We start from the raw sequence: 19,288 nt of genomic DNA on the forward strand, positions 1-19,288 counted from the left end.
TCTCTGTCTCTCTCTCTCTCTCCCCTCTCTCTGTCTCTCTCTCTCCCCTCTCTCTCTCTCTCCCCCTCTCTCTGTCTCTCTCTCCCCTCTCTCTCTCTCTCCCCCTCTCTCTGTCTCTCTGTCTCTCTCTCTCTCTCCCCTCTCTCTGTCTCTCTCTCTCTCTCTCTCTCTCTCTCCCCCTCTCTCTCTCTCTCTCTCTCCCCTCTCCAGACGTGTGACACTGATGACACAGATGATATTGAGATCTCAGTCGATAACAATGCCTTCATGGACGAGTTCTTCGGGCAGGTGAGACCTCAGAGCCCGGTTCCCGCTTTTGGGGTGGCTGCAGCCAGAGGGGGGTAAAGGGGGGAGGGGGGAGGGGCACTGGCGGGTATGTGGGGGAGGGGGGGGAGGGGCATTGGCAGGTATGTGGGGGAGGGGCATTGGCGGGTATGTGGGGGAGGGGCATTGGCGGGTATGTGGGGGCGGGGGGAGGGTAAAACCCATGTAACTTGGTGAGAATGGAGGAGGTTACAGAGATAGGGAGGGTTGTAGGGGCTGGAGGAGGTTACAGAGATAGGGAGGGGGTGTAGGGGCTGGAGGAGGTTACAGAGATAGGGAGGGTTGTAGGGGCTGGAGGAGGTTACAGAGATAGGGAGGGTTGTAGGGGCTGGAGGAGGTTACAGAGATAGGGAGGGTTGTAGGGGCTGGAGAAGGTTACAGAGATAGGGAGGGTTGTAGGGGCTGGAGGAGGTTACAGGGATAGGGAGGGTTGTAGGGGCTGGAGGAGGTTACTGAGATAGGGAGGGTTGTAGGGGCTGGAGGAGGTTACAGGGATAGGGAGGGTTGTAGGGGCTGGAGGAGGTTACAGAGATAGGGAGGGTTGTAGGGGCTGGAGGAGGTTACAGGGATAGGGAGGGGTGTAGGGGCTGGAGGAGGTTACAGAGATAGGGAGGGTTGTAGGGTCTGGAGGAGGCTACAGAGATAGGGAGGGGGTGTAGGGGCTGGAGGAGGTTACAGAGATAGGGAGGGCTGTAGGGGCTGGAGGAGGTTACAGAGATAGGGAGGGGTGTAGGGGCTGGAGGAGGTTACAGAGATAGGGAGGGATGTAGGGGCTGGAGGAGGTTACAGAGATAGGGAGGGGTGTAGGTGCTGGAGGAGGTTACAGAGATAGGGAGGGTTGTAGGGGCTGGAGGAGGTTACAGAGATAGGGAGGGTTGTAGGTGCTGGAGGAGGTTACAGAGATAGGGAGATTTGAAGGGGCTGGAGGAGGTTACAGAGATAGGGAGGGGTGTAGGGGCTGGAGGAGGTTACAGAGATAGGGAGGGTTGTGGGGGCTGGAGGAGGTTACAGAGATAGGGAGGGTTGTAGGGCTGGAGGAGGTTACAGAGATAGGGAGGGGTGTAGGGGCTGGAGGAGGTTACAGAGATAGGGAGGGGTGTCGGGGCTGGAGGAGGTTACAGAGATAGGGAGGGTTGTAGGTGCTGGAGGAGGTTACAGAGATAGGGAGAGTTGAAGGGGCTGGAGGAGGTTACAGAGATAGGGAGGGGTGTAGGGGCTGGAGGAGGTTACAGAGATAGGGAGGGTTGTGGGGGCTGGAGGAGGTTACAGAGATAGGGAGGGTTGTAGGGGCTGGAGGAGGTTACAGAGATAGGGAGGGGGTGTAGGGGCTGGAGGAGGTTACAGAGATAGGGAGGGTTGTAGGGGCTGGAGGAGGTTACAGAGATAGGGAGGGTTGTAGGGGCTGGAGGAGGTTACAGAGATAGGGAGGGTTGTAGGGGCTGGAGAAGGTTACAGAGATAGGGAGGGTTGTAGGGGCTGGAGGAGGTTACAGGGATAGGGAGGGTTGTAGGGGCTGGAGGAGGTTACTGAGATAGGGAGGGTTGTAGGGGCTGGAGGAGGTTACAGGGATAGGGAGGGTTGTAGGTTACTGAGATAGGGAGGGTTGTAGGGGCTGGAGGAGGTTACAGGGATAGGGAGGGTTGTAGGGCTGGATGTAGGGGCTGGAGGAGGTTACAGAGATAGGGAGGGTTGTAGGGTCTGGAGGAGGCTACAGAGATAGGGAGGGGGTGTAGGGGCTGGAGGAGGTTACAGAGATAGGGAGGGCTGTAGGGGCTGGAGGAGGTTACAGAGATAGGGAGGGGTGTAGGGGCTGGAGGAGGTTACAGAGATAGGGAGGGATGTAGGGGCTGGAGGAGGTTACAGAGATAGGGAGGGGTGTAGGTGCTGGAGGAGGTTACAGAGATAGGGAGGGTTGTAGGGGCTGGAGGAGGTTACAGAGATAGGGAGGGTTGTAGGTGCTGGAGGAGGTTACAGAGATAGGGAGATTTGAAGGGGCTGGAGGAGGTTACAGAGATAGGGAGGGGTGTAGGGGCTGGAGGAGGTTACAGAGATAGGGAGGGTTGTGGGGGCTGGAGGAGGTTACAGAGATAGGGAGGGTTGTAGGGGCTGGAGGAGGTTACAGAGATAGGGAGGGGTGTAGGGGCTGGAGGAGGTTACAGAGATAGGGAGGGGTGTCGGGGCTGGAGGAGGTTACAGAGATAGGGAGGGTTGTAGGTGCTGGAGGAGGTTACAGAGATAGGGAGAGTTGAAGGGGCTGGAGGAGGTTACAGAGATAGGGAGGGGTGTAGGGGCTGGAGGAGGTTACAGAGATAGGGAGGGTTGTGGGGGCTGGAGGAGGTTACAGAGATAGGGAGGGTTGTAGGGGCTGGAGGAGGTTACAGAGATAGGGAGGGGTGTAGGGGCTGGAGGAGGTTACAGAGATAGGGAGGGGTGTCGGGGCTGGAGGAGATTACAGAGATAGGGAGGGGTGTAGGGGCTGGAGGAGGTTACTGAGATAGGGAGGGTTGTAGGGGCTGGAGGAGGTTACAGGGATAGGGAGGGTTGTAGGGGCTGGAGGAGGTTACTGAGATAGGGAGGGTTGTAGGGGCTGGAGGAGGTTACAGGGATAGGGAGGGGTGTAGGGGCTGGAGGAGGTTACAGTGAAAATGAGGGTTGTAGGGGCTGGAGGAGCTTACAGAGATAGGGAGGGTTGTAGGGTCTGGAGGAGGTTACAGAGATAGGGAGGGTTGTAGGGTCTGGAGGAGGCTACAGAGATAGGGAGGGGGTGTAGGGGCTGGAGGAGGTTACAGAGATAGGGAGGGCTGTAGGGGCTGGAGGAGGTTACAGAGATAGGGAGGGGTGTAGGGGCTGGAGGAGGTTACAGAGATAGGGAGGGATGTAGGGGCTGGAGGAGGTTACAGAGATAGGGAGGGGTGTAGGTGCTGGAGGAGGTTACAGAGATAGGGAGGGTTGAAGGGGCTGGTGGAGGTTACAGAGATAGGGAGGGGTGTAGGGGCTGGAGGATGTTACAGAGATAGGGAGGGTTGTAGGGGCTGGAGGAGGTTACAGAGATAGGGAGGGTTGTAGGGACTGGAGGAGGTTACAGAGATAGGGAGGGTTGTAGGTGCTGGAGGAGGTTACAGAGATAGGGAGAGTTGAAGGGGCTGGAGGAGGTTACAGAGATAGGGAGGGTTGTAGGGGCTGGAGGAGGTTACAGAGATAGGGAGGGTTGTAGGTGCTGGAGGAGGTTACAGAGATAGGGAGAGTTGAAGGGGCTGGAGGAGGTTACAGAGATAGGGAGGGGTGTAGGGGCTGGTGGAGGTTACAGAGATAGGGAGGGGTGTAGGGGCTGGAGGATGTTACAGAGATAGGGAGGGATGTAGGTGCTGGAGGAGGTTACAGAGATAGGGAGGGTTGTAGCGACTGGAGGAGGTTACAGAGATAGGGAGAGTTGAAGGGGCTGGAGGAGGTTACAGAGATAGGGAGGGTTGTAGGGGCTGGAGGAGGGTTACAGAGATAGGGAGGGGTGTAGGGGCTGGAGGAGGTTACAGAGATAGGGAGGGTTGTAGGGGCTGGAGGAGGTTACAGAGATAGGGAGGGGTGTCGGGGCTGGAGGAGGGTTACAGAGATAGGGAGGGGTGTAGGGGCTGGAGGAGGTTACAGAGATAGGGAGGGTTGAAGGGGCTGGAGGAGGTTACAGAGATAGGGAGGGTTGTAGGGGCTGGAGGAGGGTTACAGAGATAGGGAGGGGTGTAGGGGCTGGAGGAGGTTACAGAGATAGGGAGAGTTGTAGGGTCTGGAGGAGGGTTACAGAGATAGGGAGGGTTGTAGGGGCTGGAGGAGGTTACAGAGATAGGGAGGGGTGTAGGGACTGGAGGAGGTTACAGAGATAGGGAGGATTGGAGGGACTGGAGGAGGTTACAGAGATAGGGAGGGGTGTAGGGGCTGGAGGAGGTTACGGAGATAGGGAGGGTTATAGGGGCTGGAGGAGGTTGCAGAGATAGGGAGGGGTGTAGGGGCTGGAGGAGGTTACAGAGATAGGGAGTGTTGTAGAGGTGATTGAGGAGGTTACAGAGATTGGGAGGGTTGTAGGGGCTGGAGGAGGTTATGGAGATAGGGAGGGTTGTAGGTGCTGGAGAAGGCTGGGTAGATAGGGAGGGCTTTAGTGATTGGGAGTGTTGTAGAGATGGATTTGAGCTGGAGTCTGTCAGTGAGTGGATGGGCGGTAATGGATGAAGAGATCGGAGTGAGGTAGGATTTGGGCCTAGCTGAATTGTGGAGGAGGAGCTGTAGTTTATGGAGGGTGGGAGAGAGGAGCGTCGAACAGGAAGTTGACTTGGAAAGGCGTGTGGATTCAGGAGAGATGGCAGTGGGATGGTCTTGGGTAGACTGAGAGAGGGAGGAAGGGTTTGGAGTGTCCTAGCACAGGCCTGGCTGACTGGAGGTAGAGGGCCGGAGTTGACGCCCGGGAGAGGGTAGGCGTTTGGACCTATCTCATTTGTTGGCAGAGGGAGTCCAGCAGATTCTGTCTTCCAACTCACCCCCTCTTCATTCTCCGCAGATCGACGAGATACGAACCAACATCGAGAAGATCACGGTCAATATGGAGGAAGTGAAGAAAATCCATAGCATTATCCTGTCGGCACCCATGACAGAACAGAGTGAGTCCAGACTGAGGCGGACGGCATTGGGGGGAGGGTAGAGGGGCTGAATGGGGCCTCCTCCTGTTCCTGTGTAACAGGCTCGAGGAGGGGGGGCTGAATGGGGCCTCCTCCTGTCCCTGTGTAACAGGCTCGAGGAGGAGGGGGCTGAATGGGTCCTCCTCCTGTTCCTGTGTAACAGGCTCGAGGAGGGGGGGCTGAATGGGGCCTCCTCCTGTTCCTGTGTAACAGGCTCGAGGAGGAGGGGGCTGAATGGGGCCTCCTCCTGTTCCTGTGTAACAGGCTCGAGGAGGGGGCTGAATGGGGCCTCCTCCTGTTCCTGTGTAACAGGCTCGAGGAGGGGGCTGAATGGGGCCTCCTCCTGTCCCTGTGTAACAGGCTCGAGGAGGGGGGGCTGAATGGGGCCTGTTCCTGTTCCTGTGTAACAGGCTCGAGGAGGGGGCTGAATGGGGCCTCCTCCTGTTCCTGTGTAACAGGCTCGAGGAGGGGGGCTGAATGGGGCCTCCTCCTGTTCCTGTGTAACAGGCTTGAGGAGGGGGGGCTGAATGGGGCCTCCTCCTGTTCCTGTGTAACAGGCTCGAGGAGGGGGCTGAATGGGGCCTCCTCCTGTTCCTGTGTAACAGGCTCGAGGAGGAGGGCTGAATGGGGCCTCCTCCTGTTCCTGTGTAACAGGCTTGAGGAGGGGGGGCTGAATGGGGCCTCCTCCTGTTCCCGGGTAATAGTCAATGATCAACAGGGCCCCCGGGGGCGATGACCTTTTCAAGGCCTAACAGGAAGGCCTCACCTCGATGGCCCGGCTCCCACAGCCGATCTACCTCACAATCCATCACCCATTCCCCCCCAAAGCGGATTCGACTCCCATCCCTCGGCCTGACACAGGGCCTCAGCCTGTGAGATATCGTGGACCAGCCAACAGACAGGCCCTGGGCGAGAGAGCAGGCCTCAGTGAAGATCCAGGGAGGAATTGACATTCTCTCGCCCCCTTTCAGGAGTCCGGAGGAGATGGTTCCCAGTGAAATATTGAAGTGTGGCCATTGTTCCGATGTCGGAAATGTGGTCACCCCCCTTTTGTGCACAGCAGGATCCCGCGAGAAGCCACGTGCTAACGGCAGAATAGCCTAGTTTTTTTTTGGTGTCCTTTTGGCTTCAGGAACACAGACTGGGCCTCAGGACGCCAGGGGGCATTCCGGTCCACTGGCCTTCCAATAGCGGCCCCGGGGTCATTTCCTGACAGGGCAAACAGGGCCTCGGTTTAATGTCCGCATGGCACCTCCGACAGTGCGGAGCTCCCTCAGTACTGACCCTCCGACAGTGCGGCACTCCCTCAGTACTGACCCTCCGACAGTGCGGCACTCCCTCAGTACTGACCCTCCGACAGTGCGGCGCTCCCTCAGTACTGACCCTCCGACAGCGCGGCGCTCCCTCAGTACTGACCCTCCGACAGTGCGGCACTCCCTCAGTACTGACCCTCCGACAGTGCAGCTCTCCCTCAGTACTGACCCTCCGATAGTGCAGCACTCCCTCAGTACTGACCCTCCGACAGCGCGGCACTCCCTCAGTACTGACCCTCCGACAGTGCGGCACTCCCTCAGTACTGACCCCTCCGACAGCGCGGCACTCCCTCAGTGCTTTGCCTCAGGGTTGCCGTGGTCTATTTTAGTGCTTGTGCCTCTGGTGTGGGAATATGAGCCTTCGGGTTTTGGACTCAGAGGCCAGAGAGAGAGAGGAGAGCGAGAGAGCGAGAGAGAGAGAGAGAGAGAGAGAGCGAGAGAGAGAGAGGGAGAGAGAGAGCTACCCTAGTGGGACACGGGTTACGGAGGGAATTGAAAGCTGTGAGATTAACAGATTTAATCAGTTACTACATGGTAATCTCTCTGGGCCTGATCCAAAATGAGCACGTGGTCAGTCAGAAAGCAATATTAGCGCAGCAAAGAGCTGCCTGACCTCTCTGCTCCCCTAAGTTGCCATCTGTTCGCAGGAGGGCCCCAGGCCTGATGTTACCTTGGATACTGGGCCTTTTCTGTCACACACACACACACAGACCCACACACACACACACACACACACACGCGCACACACACACACATGACATCCTACATCCACAGGGCTTGTAACTAGGTCAAGGCTTTAAAGCGACAGGATTATAGCATCCGACAGAGTCACCCAAACGAAACGAGAAACCCTTTTTGGATTTTTTATTGCGCCGCGTTGAGGCTATTTTTGAGACGAGCTCCGAGGCCGATTTTCCTGATTCCCCGGCCCTCCTCTCCCTGTCTGCCTCTGGACAGTTTCGCCAATTGGCCGGAACTTCACAGGCGCCTGGTTCCTAGCAGGAGTGCAGGGGGGTTGGGGAAGGGTGGGGTTTGGGGGCATGCGTTGGGTTTCACCTTAACCCCCCCCCGACCTCACCTCCTGACCCCCCCAAAGCCTGTCCACCATCGACAAGGGACAAGTCATGAGTGTGATGGGACACTCCCCACTTGCCTGGATGAGTTGCAGCTCCCACAACACTCGAGAAGCTCGACACCGTCCAGGACAAAGCTTGATCGGCACCCCATCCACAAACATTCACTCCCTCCACCACCGACGCACAGTAGCAGCAGCGTGTGTACCATCTACAAGATGCACTGCAGCAACTCACCAAGGCTCCTTCGACAGCACCTCCCAAACCCACCACCTCTACCATCTAGAAGGACAAGGGCAGCAGACACATGGGGAACACCCACCACCTGGAAGTTCCCCTCCGAGCCACTCACCATCCCGACTTGGGAATATATCGGCCGTTCCTTCACTGTCGCTGGGGTCAAAATCCTGGAACTCCCTCCCTAACAGCGCCGTGGGTGTACCTACACCACACGGACAAAAATCCTGGAACTCCCGCCCTAACAGCGCTGTGGGTGTACCTACACCACACGGACAAAAATCCTGGAACTCCCTCCCTAACAGCGCTGTGGGTGTACCTACACCACACGGACAAAATCCTGGAACTCCCTCCCTAACAGCGCTGTGGGTGTACCTACACCACACGGACAAAATCCTGGAACTCCCTCCCTAACAGCGCTGTGGGTGTACCTACACCACACGGACAAAATCCTGGAACTCCCTCCCTAACAGCGCTGTGGGTGTACCTACACCACACGGACAAAATCCTGGAACTCCCTCCCTAACAGCGCTGTGGGTGTACCTACACCACACGGACAAAATCCTGGAACTCCCTCCCTAACAGCGCTGTGGGTGTACCTACACCACACGGACAAAATCCTGGAACTCCCGCCCTAACAGCGCTGTGGGTGTACCTACACCACACGGACAAAATCCTGGAACTCCCTCCCTAACAGCGCTGTGGGTGTACCTACACCACACGGACAAAATCCTGGAACTCCCTCCCTAACAGCGCTGTGGGTGTACCTACACCACACGGACAAAATCCTGGAACTCCCTCCCTAACAGCGCTGTGGGTGTACCTACACCACACGGACAAAATCCTGGAACTCCCGCCCTAACAGCGCTGTGGGTGTACCTACACCACACGGACAAAATCCTGGAACTCCCTCCCTAACAGCGCTGTGGGTGTACCTACACCACACGGACAAAATCCTGGAACTCCCTCCCTAACAGCGCTGTGGGTGTACCTACACCACACGGACAAAATCCTGGAACTCCCTCCCTAACAGCGCTGTGGGTGTACCTACACCACACGGGACAAAATCCTGGAACTCCCTCCCTAACAGCGCACACGTCACCTCCAACCCTCTCAACAGTCTTGTGCTTCTGAATTGGGACACAAAATGGTCTTTGGTTTTATTTTTCAGAGACTAAAGATGAATTGGAACAGTTGACAGAAGACATCAAGAAACTTGCGAACAGCGTACGATCCAAATTGAAAAGTGAGTCATCTGGGAAGGGGCTCGGGGGTTGTGGGGGGGAAGGGGGGACTGGGGAGAGGGATGGGCTCTGATCCCCATTGACCTTTAACGCTTTATACCCCCTGCCGCACCATCTCCTCTCCTCCCCCTTCCCTCGCCTTTGGAGGAGGGAGGCAGAGGGGCTGAGCGATTGTGGTGAGCTGCGTTCGCCCCAACTGGTCGAATAGCCATGCATCACACCGTGAAAGCGTTTGTGGGCGGTCTTCCTTTTGTGGGGGGGGGATCAGGTCCTGTCCCCACCCCAACCCCATCTCCTCCTGCGAGTTTGGAGAGTCAGTGGAGTGACCGGAGGGGGAGGGGAGGTTGGAGCTGGGAGGGGGGAGAGACGTTGGGGTAGACTGAGGGAATGTTGGAGGAGGGAGTAGGGGTGGGGTGGTTGAGGGGCAGGGAGAGGGGGAGAAAGGGAGAGGGAGGAGAGAGAAAGGGAGTCGGGGGGAGAGAGGAGAGAGGGAGGAGAGGCAGGGGAGAGGGAGGGAAGGAAAGAGAGGTGAATAGAGAGAGGGGTGTCAAGAAGCTGTGAAGAGGGGAGAGAGAAAGAGAGATGGAGAACAAGAGGCAAGGAAAGAGAGGGGAGAGAATGGGGGTGAGAGAGAGAGAGAGAGGGGGAGACAGTGGGGTGGAGAGAGGGAGGAGGGAGAGAGGGGTGAGAGTGGGGGTAAAGATAGGGATAAAGAGGGGGGCTGAGGGAAGGGCAGAGAGAGAGGGGGAGAGAGTGGGGGGGGAGAGAGAGGGGGGAGAGAGAGAGAGAGGGGGAGAGAGAGAGAGGGGGAGAGAGTGGGGGGGGGAGAGAGAGAGGGGGAGAGAGAGAGAGCGAGAGAGTGGGGGGGAGAGAAAGAGGGGGAGAGAGAGAGGGGGAGAGACAGAGGGGGAGAGAGAGAGGGGGAGAGAGGGGGTGAGAGGGAGAGGAGGGGAGTGGGAGGGAGAGAGAGAGAGGAGGGGAGAGGGAGGGTGAGAGTGACAGGAGGGGAGAGGGAGGGTGAGAGAGAGGAGGGGAGAGTGAGGGTGAGAGAGAGAGAGGAGGGGAGAGGGAGGGTGAGAGAGAGAGAGGAGTGGAGAGTGAGGGTGAGAGAGAGGAGGGGGAGAGGGAGAGAGAGAGAGAGAGGAGGGGAGAGGGAGGGAGAGGGAGGGAGAGAGAGGGGAGGGGAGAGGGAGGGAGAGAGAGAGAGAGGAGGGGAGAGGGAGGGAGAGAGAGAGGAGGGGAGAGGGAGGGAGAGGGAGAGGAGGGGAGAGGGAGGGTGAGAGAGAGAGAGGAGGGGAGAGGGAGGGAGAGAGAGAGGAGGGGAGAGGGAGGGAGAGAGAGAGAGGAGGGGAGAGGGAGGGAGAGAGAGAGGAGGGGAGAGGGAGGGAGAGAGAGAGGAGGGGAGAGGGAGGGAGAGAGAGAGGAGGGGAGAGGGAGGGTCAGAGAGAGGAGGGGAGAGGGAGGGTGAGAGAGAGGAGGGGAGAGGGAGGGTGAGAGAGAGAGGAGGGGAGAGGGAGGGTGAGAGAGAGAGGAGGGGAGATGGAGGGTGATAGAGGGAGGACGGGAGAGGGAGGGAGAGAGAGTGGAGGGGAGAGGGAGGGAGAGAGAGAGGAGGGGAGATGGAGGGTGATAGAGGGAGGACGGGAGAGGGAGGGAGAGAGAGTGGAGGGGAGAGGGAGGGTGAGAGAGAGAGAGGAGGGGAGAGGGAGGGTGAGAAAGAGAGGAGGGGAGAGGGAGGTTGAGCGAGAGAGAGGAGGGGAGAGGGAGGGTGAGAGAGAGAGGAGGGGAGAGGGAGGGTGAGAGAGAGAGAGGAGGGGAGAGGGAGGGTGAGAGAGAGAGGAGGGGAGACGGGGGGTGATAGAGAGAGGAGGGGAGAGGGAGGGTGAGAGAGAGGAGGGGAGAGGGAGGGTGAGAGAGAGAGAGGAGGGGAGAGGGAGGGTGAGAGAGAGAGAGGAGGGGAGAGGGAGGGTGAGAGAGAGAGAGGAGGGGAGAGGGAGGGTGAGAGAGAGAGAGGAGGGAGAGGGAGGGTGAGAGAGAGAAGAGGGGAGAGGGAGGGTGAGAGAGAGAGGAGGGGAGAGGGAGGGTGAGAGAGAGAGGAGGGGAGAGGGAGGGTGAGTGAGAGAGAGGAGGGGAGAGGGAGGGTGAGAGAGAGAGGAGGGGAGAGGGAGGGAGGGTGAGAGAGAGGAGGGGAAAGGGAGGGTGAGAGAGAGAGGATGGGAGAGGGAGGGTGAGAGAGAGAGAGGAGGGGAGAGGGAGGGTGATGGAGAGAGGATAGGGAGGGAGAGGGAGGGTGAGAGAGAGAGGAGGGGAGAGGGAGGGTGAGAGAGAGGAGGGGAGAGGGAGGGTGAGAGAGAGAGGAGGGGAGAGGGAGGGTGAGAGAGAGAGGAGGGGAGAGGGAGGGACAGAGACAGGAGGGGAGAGGGAGAGAGAGAGAATGACAGATGAGGAGGAGGGATAAAGGGTGTAGCGGGGAGAGACGGGGGAGAGTGTGTATGAGAGAGAAATGCCTCAGATGGATCTTAGAGGATTGTAAATTTTGAGTGAGATGAGGGCTATTGAGGGGAAAGTGTTAACAGGGCCAGGCTCTCTGTGTTACTCTATCGGTGTTCAACCCAGCACTGCCTCCGACCCAGGGTTCCTCCTCCAGCCCCTACACTCCTCCCTATCTCTGTAACCTCCTCCAGCCCCTACACCCCTCCCTATCTCTGTAACCTTCTCCAGCCCCTACAACCCTCCATATCTCTGTAACCTCCTCCAGCCCCAATGACCCTCCCTATCTCTGTAACCTCCTCCAGCCCCTACAACCCTCCCTATCCACATAACCTCCTCCAGCCCCTACACCCCTCCCTATCTCTGTAACCTGCACCAGCCCCTATAACCCTCCCTATCTTTGTAACCTCCTCCAGCCCCAATGACCCTCCCTATCTCTGTAACCTCCTCTAGCACCTACACCCCTCCCTACCTCTGTAACCTCCTCCAGCCCCTACAACCCTCCCTATCTCTGTAACCCTCCTACGACCCTCCGAGATCTCTGCGCTTTTCCAATTCCGGCTTCTTGACCATCCCCCCAATTTTAATCGCTCCACCATCGGCGGCTGTGCCTTCAGCTGCCTGGGGCCCTGAGCTCTGGAACTCCCTCTCTAAACCTCTCCACCTCCCTCTCTCTCTCTCTCTCTTCTCCTTTAAGATGTTCCTTAAATCCTCCTCCCACCCCCACCGTGACTGAGATTTGGTCACCTGACCTAGCAACTCCACATGTGTCTCGGTTAGCACCTTGGGAATCGTCCTGCCCCATCCAGGCTGTCTAAACGCAAGGATATTGTTCCTCAGGTGAAGGTTTTTGGAAGACTAACCTCTGAATTTTTTCTTCACTCAACCTCGACCCTCCCCTCCCCGATCAACAACTCCCCTCCTCCTCCACCCCACCCACCACCACCACCACCCGGCCGGGCCCCAGACATTGAACAGAACATTGAGCAGAACGAGACCTGTTCCTCAGCTGACCTCAGGATACGCAAGTCTCAGGTGAGAGCGCGCGGGGTTTACCTTCTCTTTGAGGGGCGCAGAGGGGTTAATCGGCCAGGGAGGTCAGCGCCGGGCGCGCGTGTCAGAGGCAGCGAGGGAGAGGGGCCCCCTCGAAACAGGCCGAAACGCACTGCGTGACCCGGAATGGGTTGGGAGGAGACCATTCTGCCCATCGTCTTCATCCTAGCGCTCTTGAGAGGTCCATCGAATCAGGCCTGTTCCTCTCGTTCTTTGTCCTCCCCCCCACACCGCCTCATCCACCCTTCGAAAATCCCCTCACGACTTCTCCTTCAGGACGGGATGTTAAATTCGTTGACCCCCAGTCTACGCCCCCCTCCTCCCCTCGGGTGGATGGGAAGATCCCACAGCTGCTGTCGGAAGGAAGTGGTCGCCTCCCCGGTGACCTGGGCCCAGTATTTACCCATCAACCAGCATCAGGTGACCCACCTCCTGACTCCCCCAAAGCCTGTCCACCATCGACAAGGCACAAGTCAGGAGTGTGATGGAATACTCCCCACTTGCCTGGATGAGTTGCAGCTCCCACAACACTCGAGAAGCTCGACACCGTCCAGGACAAAGCAGCCGCGCTTAAATCGACACCCCATCCACAAACATTCACTCCCTCCACCACCGACACACAGTAGCAGCAGTGTGTGTACCATCTACAAGATGCACTGCAGCAACTCACCAAGGCTCCTTCGACAGCACCTTCCAAACCCACGACCTCTACCATCTAGAAGGACAAGGGCAGCAGACACGTGGGGAACACCCACCACCTGGAAGTTCCCCTCCGAGCCCCTCACCATCCCGACTTGGGAATATATCGGCCGTTCCTTCACTGTCGCTGGGTTCAAAATCCTGGAACTCCCTCCCTAACAGCGCCGTGGGTGTACCTACACCACACGGGGACAAAATCCTGGAACTCCCTCCCTAACAGCGCCGTGGGTGTACCTACACCACACGGACAAAATCCTGGAACTCCCTCCCTAACAGCGCCGTGGGTGTACCTACACCACACGGACAAAATCCTGGAACTCCCTCCCTAACAGCGCCGTGGGTGTACCTACACCACACGGGGACAAAATCCTGGAACTCCCTCCCTAACAGCACTGTGGGTGTACCTACACCACACGGGGACAAAATCCTGGAACTCCCTCCCTAACAGCGCTGTGGGTGTACCTACACCACACGGACAAAATCCTGGAACTCCCTCCCTAACAGCGCCGTGGGTGTACCTACACCACACGGACAAAATCCTGGAACTCCCTCCCTAACAGCGCCGTGGGTGTACCTACACCACACGGACAAAATCCTGGAACTCCCTCCCTAACAGCACTGTGGGTGTACCTACACCACACGGGGACAAAATCCTGGAACTCCCTCCCTAACAGCGCTGTGGGTGTGCCTACACCACACGGACAAAATCCTGGAACTCCCTCCCTAACAGCGCCGTGGGTGTACCTACACCACACGGACAAATTCCTGGAACTCCCTCCCTAACAGCGCCGTGGGTGTACCTACACCACACGGACAAAATCCTGGAACTCCCTCCCTAACAGCGCCATGGGTGTACCTACACCACAGGGACAAAATCCTGGAACTCCCTCCCTAACAGCACTGTGGGTGTACCTACACCACACGGGGACAAAATCCTGGAACTCCCTCCCTAACAGCGCTGTGGGTGTACCTACACCACACGGACAAAATCCTGGAACTCCCTCCCTAACAGCGCTGTGGGTGTACCTACACCACAGGGACAAAATCCTGGAACTCCCTCCCTAACAGCGCTGTGGGTGTACCTACACCACACGGACAAAATCCTGGAACTCCCTCCCTAACAGCGCTGTGGGTGTACCTACACCACACGGGGACTGCAGCGGCTCAAGAAGGCAGCTCATCCCCACCTTCTCAAGGGGGCAATTTTAAAAAAAAATGTATTCATTCAGGGGATGTGGGCGTCACTGGCTGGGCCCAGCATTTATTGCCCATCCCTAATTGCCCTTGTTCAGAGGGCATTTTAAGAGTCAACCACATGGCTGTGGGGTCTGGAGTCACTTGTAGGCCAGACCAGGGAAGGATGGGGCAGATTTCCTTTCCCTAAAAAGGGCATTAGTGACCCAGATGGGAATCGATGATGGTTTCATGGTCATTGTTAGACTTTTAATTCCAGATTTTCCTGAGTGAATTCATATTTCACCGTCTGCCTGTGGTGGGATTTGAACCTGCGTCCCCCAGAACGTTAACCTGGCTCTCTGCATTACAAACCCATTGACAATACCACTATGCCACCACCTTCCACCACCCCCCTGCCCACCGAGTTAGGGCTGGCCTGGCCTGTGATGCCCACCAAAGCCAACCATCTGCATCAATGATCACCTCGTTGCTAATGGAAGCTTGCTGTGCGCCAAGGGACTGTCGCGCGTCCTCCATTACAACAGCTACAAAGTGCTGCACAGACAATGAATGGATTCATACGCATCAGGAGCAGGAAGAGGCCACTCGGCCCCTCGAACCTGCTCCCCCATCCAATAAGATGGTGGCTGATCTGATTGTAACCTCAGCCCCACATTCCCGCCTGACCTCCCCCCACTATAACCTTATTTTTAAACAGTGACCCCTCCCTCGTTCTAGATTCTCCCACAAGAGGAAACATCCTCTCCACATCCACCCCTGTCCGAGACCCCTCAGGATCTTAAAGGTTTCAATCAAGTCGCCCTCTCACTCTTCTAAACTCCAGCGGATACGAGTCTAACCTGTCCAGCCTTTCCTCATAAGGACAACCCACCCATTCCTGGGATTAGTCTGGTAAACCTTCTCTGAACTGCTTCCAACGCATTTACATCCTTCCTTAAATAAGGAGACCAGTTACTGTACACAATACTCCAGATGTGGTCTCACCAGTGCCCTGTACAACTGGAGCGTAACCTCCCTACTTTTATATTCAATTCTCCTCACAATAAATGATAAGATTCTATTCACTTTCCTCATTACCTGCTGTACCTGCAAAACTAACCTTTTGTGATTCATGCACTAGGACACCCAGATCCCTCTGCAATCTCAGAGCTCTGCAATCTGACCCTCCGACAGTGCGGCACTCCCTCAGTACTCACCCTCCGACAGTGCGGCACTCCCTCAGTACTGACCCTCCGACAGTGCAGCACTCCCTCAGTACTGACCCTCCGACAGTGCGGCACTCCCTCAGTACTGACCCTCCGACAGTGCGGCACTCCCTCAGTACTGACCCTCCCACAGTGCGGCACTCCCTCAGTACTGACCCTCCGACAGTGTGGCGTTCCCTCAGCACTGACCCTTCGACAGTGCAGCACTCCCTCAGTACTGACCCTCCGACAGTGCGGCGCTCCCTCAGTACTGACCCTCCGACAGTGCGGCGCTCCCTCAGTACTGACCCTCCGACAGTGCGGCACTCCCTCAGTACTGACCCTCCGACAGTGCGGCGCTCCCTCAGTACTGACCCTCTGACAGTGCGGCGCTCCCTCAGTACTGACCCTCCGACAGTGCGGCACTCCCTCAGTACTGACCCTCCGACAGTGCGGCACTCCCTCAGTACTGACCCTCCGACAGTGCGGCACTCCCTCAGTACTGACCCTCCGACAATGCAGCACTCCCTCAGTACTGACCCTCCGACAGTGCGGTGCTCCCTCAGTACTGACCCTCCGACAGTGCGGCACTCCCTCAGTACTGACCCTCCGACAGTGCGGCGCTCCCTCAGTACTGACCCTCCGACAGTGCGGCACTCCCTCAGTACTGACCCTCCGACAGTGCGGCACTCCCTCAGTACTGACCCTCCGACAATGCAGCACTCCCTCAGTACTGACCCTCCGACAGTGCGGCGCTCCCTCAGTACTGACCCTCCGACAGTGCGGCACTCCATGCCCTGTGGGTCAGTCTGTGTGTGTGTGTGAGTGTTGATGCTGACGTTGTTGACCTGCCTCTGGTCCGAGCGCTGGACCCAGGCAGGGTCGGGTTCCTGATCGGGATGATGATGATTGTGAAGGGGGGTCGATCCCCCCACAGGCTGAAGCCGCCCTCGAGGTTCATGTCCTGTCTTTACCTCCTCTCCCTCCTCCCTTCCAGCATTCCGTGTTATCCCGGAAGTTTGTGGATGTCATGACGAAATACAACGAGGCTCAGGTCGACTTTCGGGAGAGGAGCAAGGGTCGGATCCAGAGACAGCTCGAAATCAGTGAGTAGAGGCGGGGAAGCCAGATTGAACCAACCTGTACCCCCGACCTGTCCCCGTGTCCTGTAAACCCCCCGCCCACCGAGGGAGCCTCCACGCCCGAGGGCTCACGGGGTTTGACCGGGAGCCGGAGTTTTACAGACTTGCGCAAACACGTCGCCAAAAAAAAAACACTACTCCTGAGGTCCCGGGGTTTTCCGGTGTCGCCGGGGACATTGTCGCAGGCGGGGATGGAACGTTCGGAGAGTGACTGGCGGGAACCGGAAAATCACATCCTGAGTGTGGGAGAGCTACCACGTGTGAGTGTGTGTGTGTGTGTGTGACTGAGTGTCAGTGTGTGTGTGTGTGAATGTGAGAGTGTATGTGTGAGTGTGAGACTGTGTGTGTGTGTGTGTGTGTGTGTGAGTGTGAGAGTGTATGTGTGAGTGTGAGAGTGTATGTGTGAGTGTGAGACTGTGTGTGTGAGTGTGTGTGTGCCTTTGTCTGTGTGTGTTTCTGTGTATGTTTTTGTCTGTGTGTGTGTACGTGTGCCTATGTGTATCTGTATGTCTCTTTGAGTGTGTGAGCGTGTGTGTGCGTCTGTGTGTGTGCGTCTATGTGTTTTTGTATGTTTGTGTGCGTGTGTGTGTGTGTTTCTGTCTTTGTGTGTGTGTATGTGTTTGTGTCTTTGAGTGTGTGTATGTGCCTCTGTTTGTGTGTGTGCCTGTGTTTGTGTGTGTGTATGTGTGTGTTTCTGTCTTTGTGTGTGTATGTGCCTCTGTTTGTGTGCCTGTGCCTGTGTTTGTGTTTGTATGTGTGTTTCTGTCTTTCTGTGTGTGGGTATGTGCCTCTGTGTTTGTGTGTGTGTGTGTGTGAGTGTGTGTGTGAGTGTGAGACTGTGTGTGTGAGTGTGTGTGTGCCTTTGTCTGTGTGTGTTTCTGTGTATGTTTTTGTCTGTGTGTGTGTACGTGTGCCTATGTGTATCTGTATGTCTCTTTGAGTGTGTGAGTGTGTGTGTGCGTCTGTGTGTGTGCGTCTGTGTTTTTGTATGTTTGTGTGCGTGTGTGTGTGTGTTTCTGTCTTTGTGTGTGTGTATGTGTTTGTGTCTTTGTGTGTGTGTATGTGCCTCTGTTTGTGTGTGTGCCTGTGTTTGTGTGTGTGTATGTGTGTGTTTCTGTCTTTGTGTGTGTATGTGCCTCTGTTTGTGTGCCTGTGCCTGTGTTTGTGTTTGTGTGTGTGTATATGTGTGTTTCTGTCTTTCTGTGTGTGGGTATGTGCCTCTGTGTTTGTGTTTGTGTGTGTGTGTGTGTGTGTTTCTGTCTTTGTGTGTGTATGTGCCTCTGTGTTTGTGTGTGTATGTGTGTGTTTCTGTCTGTGTGTGTGTGTGTGTGTGTGCTTGTGTTTGTGTGTTTGTCTGTGTGTGTGTGTGTGTGTGCCTGTGTGTGTGTGTGTGTGTGTGCGTTGTTGATCCAGGTTGGACCCCTCAATTTGCCACCGTCTGTCTGGGACAACCCCAAATTGTTATGCTCCCGGGTAAGGAGGGATGAACTGGCTCCCCTTCTTTATTCAACCCCCTCGGTTGGCCGTACCAAGATTAATTTAAAAAGGATCCCTTCCCTCGTGGATACTCTTTCCCAGTCCAGGTGTATTTATGTTTTAAAAGGAGCCAATTTAACCCGGCTTTCTTGAGTGAAAGAAAGAGTGAGCTTATTAGTTACTAAAACATGAGAAAAAATAATAAACAGAGCACACATACACACAGGTTAGAGATGAAAAGTGAGTCCCAAAATAGAAGTTGAAGAAAAGATATACGAATCAGTCTTTGGCTTGTCCGTGAGGAATAGATGATGAAACGTTGCGACCGATAAAGTTGGGTGATTCCGGTAGAGCTGACTTCGGGCAGTTGAGCAGTGAGTTAGGAGATACTTGGGTTCTGCAGGTTAGCCGAAAGGGGTTGTCCTGTTTTCTTTTTGACTGTAGCTTTGCTGACTTGTGACTTGGTCCCTCCAATCGGAGAGAACGGACTTTTTTACCCGCAAGGGCAGGGATGTCTGGTTGATGTTCTTCAGCTGTGACCTTCACAGCACACACACACACACACACACACCAGACCTGGAACATCAAAACTAGCACATGGAGACCGGGGTTGCAGTTGGCTTTTAATTCCTTTCCTTGTGTATTCCTGGAAGGGAAAACAAAAACAAAAAAATGGCCAGGATTTTATGGTGTGTCTCCCTCCCCCTCCCACCCCGGCAGATGCGGTGAGCCATTTAAATCTCCATTCAGTTCAGCGGGACCCGTAATATCCCGTGGGGTGGGAGGGATCATAAAATCCTGGCCCGTGTCTTTTGCCCAGGCCTGCTTTCTTTTCAACTCACATCATGTCCACAGTCGGGGATATAACTCACAGGGGGTGGTTCCTGCTGAGACAGTAATCAGCCCCCATTATCTCCGCAACCACAGGAGATTAGAGTTCAGTTTTTGCATTGCATCTCTCCCTTTTGAAGTCTCTCTGTCCAAAGTAGGTGCAACATTCCGTTCTCTCTGGACGAGTTGGTCAAGTGTAATCCACACAGGAATTTTTCCAGCAAGTGGTTGCTTTACAGTCTCAGCCAACCTTTGCTGGTTTGTCCCCTTTTCAAAAGCACGTGTCCTACTTATAAATTCGACCTGCCTGTGAGGAACCTGGACGATGGTTTGCTCTCGCGATGAGGTCAGGCCTGGGTGTATTGAG

General features: G+C 56.2%; 1 long non-coding RNA gene across 1 annotated transcript; it reads left to right on the plus strand.

Annotated features, from left to right (window-relative positions):
* The first annotated feature begins 209 nt into the window (after positions 1 to 209).
* LOC144677152 (uncharacterized) lies at positions 210 to 8,851 on the plus strand. The gene is made up of 3 exons (XR_013575551.1): positions 210 to 288; positions 4,865 to 4,964; positions 8,777 to 8,851. It is a non-coding gene; the product is annotated as an uncharacterized LOC144677152 (long non-coding RNA).
* Positions 8,852 to 19,288: the final 10,437 nt, after the last annotated feature.

The sequence above is a fragment of the Cetorhinus maximus genome, unplaced genomic scaffold (genome assembly GCF_964194155.1).
Source record: "Cetorhinus maximus unplaced genomic scaffold, sCetMax3.hap1.1 HAP1_SCAFFOLD_2250, whole genome shotgun sequence".
NCBI lineage: Eukaryota > Metazoa > Chordata > Chondrichthyes > Lamniformes > Cetorhinidae > Cetorhinus > Cetorhinus maximus.